The following is a 2,291-nucleotide window of genomic DNA, read 5'->3' on the forward strand; positions in this document are numbered from 1 at the left end:
ATCAAGAAAATTGCAGCTGTACATGGCAGAGTTGTAGCATATCAACCTCCTATGCATGACTCATGTGGAACAGCGGAAGGGGAAAGGCGTATGTTGGGGCTTGGCGATCTCCGTGGCCGTGAATGTGGGGTTTTGCTTAATCAGTAGGGGAAGGAAGAGTTACGAGTCTAACCAGGGGAACCTTTTATACAGACTTTCATGCTGCACTGAAAGTAGGGATTCCATTTGGAGAATGTTGACTGATGGAAAGACGACGCACTTTCTAGTGAGGTTTATTGACGTATCATTTCCATGCAGTGGTGCACGCCCCCTTAGTGTAGTTTTATGAGCATTGACAAGTGGACACAGTTATGTAAGCCACCACAACTAAATTATAGGCGAGTGTGATCCTCCAAGAATTCCCTTGTTCCTCTTTTAAGACAACCTCTCCTTGTCTTTGGCTCCTGATACCCACTGCACGGTTTTCATTCTTATAATTTTACCTTTCCTAAAATGATATGTAATAGACTCATGCAGTCTATGTCCTTTATGTTTTATGGCCACTCTCCCTCAGCCCATTTAGGATTCATCAGGGATGTTGCACCTTCCTGTTCCTGTTTGCTGTTGAGCAGCATTCTGCTGTGCTAATATACGAGATGCTCTATCCATTCACCAATGGAAAATCATATAGCTTGTCCCAGTTTTTGATATAACTATAAATGTCTGCACGTCATGCCTAACATGCCTCTTTGTTAAATATCTAAGATTGGAATCACTGTGTCATATGCCAATTGTGTTTACTTTTATTAGCAATTGCCAAGCCTGGTCCCAAAGTGCTGCACCATTTTGCATTCACAACTGTACAGTAGGAGAGTCTCAGTTGCCTGCATCCTTGCTAACATTTGGTATGGCCATTGTTATAGGAAATTGATCTACTATAATAGATTAAGAAGTTGCTGATGAAAAACATGGTCTTCAGCCTTCAGTATGGATTACAACTCAATGTACAGAAAGCCCGAACCCTAATAACTGAAACAATAGACAACATCATGATAAGTAGAAAGGTGACTGAAGTTGTCTAATAGCTCATCTTCCTTGGATCCACAATCAAGGTTCCTGGAGGCAGCAGTCAGGAAATCAAACGACATATTGCACTGGCCAAATCTACTGCACAAGGACGTTTCAAGTACTGAAAAGCAAGGCTGTCACTCTGAGGAGTAAGATGCACCTGGCCCAAACCATGGTACTTTCAATCACCTCATATGCACGTGAAAGTGGGACCCACGCAAGGCAATGTGACGGTTGTCGTGCGTGTACTCACACTTGCAGCCACTGTGCCAATCCATGGTGCTGAGGATCTTCTTCTTTGTCATTGCCCAACTATGATGTGTTTCTGCAAGGGCTGGTTTCTTCTGAAAGCATGTCCACACTATGCCAGAGTATGTCTTTCCACCCGCCTTTCTAAGGAACATTCCAGATGTACTTCCTCCACGACACATTGATTTCTTCTTCTGGAAGTTCGTGGTTCTTGCAAGATTGTTCACCATCACCCTAACGCAAATGCATCACTTCTTCTCTGATCACCCTACCTGCTGTCCAGCTTTCGTGGACCAATGCACGGACTGTGGTGGCCAAGAGCAGAGCTGGTGGCAGGCTGGCCTTATTCCTCAACGTGACGCCTTTGCTTTTCCACACTTTCCATAGGTCCTGTGCAGGAGTTGTGCCCATTACAATAAATAGGTCTTTGGATTTCTTAGCTGCTACTTCCATGGCTGTTGATTGTGGACATAAGTAAAATTAAATTCTTGACAGATTCAACATTTTTCCCCATTTAGCATGATGTTGCCTTATTGTTCCAGTTGGGATTGTTTGAGTGTTGTTCACATTTAGGTGCAATCCACGATGATAGCTACTGTCTTTCATATTCACCAGGAAGTTCTTCAAGTCCTTCTGAGTTTTAGCAAGCAGAACTTTGTCATATGGTTATTGCAATATTGTTAATGAGGGAACTTTTATCCTAATCCTGATGCCACGTTCTTCTTCATTTATTCTGGCTTTTCAGATTATTTTCTCAGCACAGATGAAATATTAGACAACTTCAAAGATAAAATATTAGACAACTCCAATCACTTTTCTACTTATCATGATGTTGCCTATTGTTCTCAGCATACAGATCGAGTGAGGATGGTGAAAGGATATAACCTTGATGCACAATTTTCTCGATTCTGAATCACCCAACACTCTTTGTTCATAAGAACAAATGAAAGTGTCTCGGAAGAAATATAGCTAGAATGATCTTTAGAAGTAAGGAT

The sequence above is a fragment of the Echinops telfairi genome, unplaced genomic scaffold (genome assembly GCF_000313985.2).
Source record: "Echinops telfairi isolate 266 unplaced genomic scaffold, ASM31398v2 ScPeMD7_23;HRSCAF=83, whole genome shotgun sequence".
Taxonomy (NCBI): domain Eukaryota; kingdom Metazoa; phylum Chordata; class Mammalia; order Afrosoricida; family Tenrecidae; genus Echinops; species Echinops telfairi.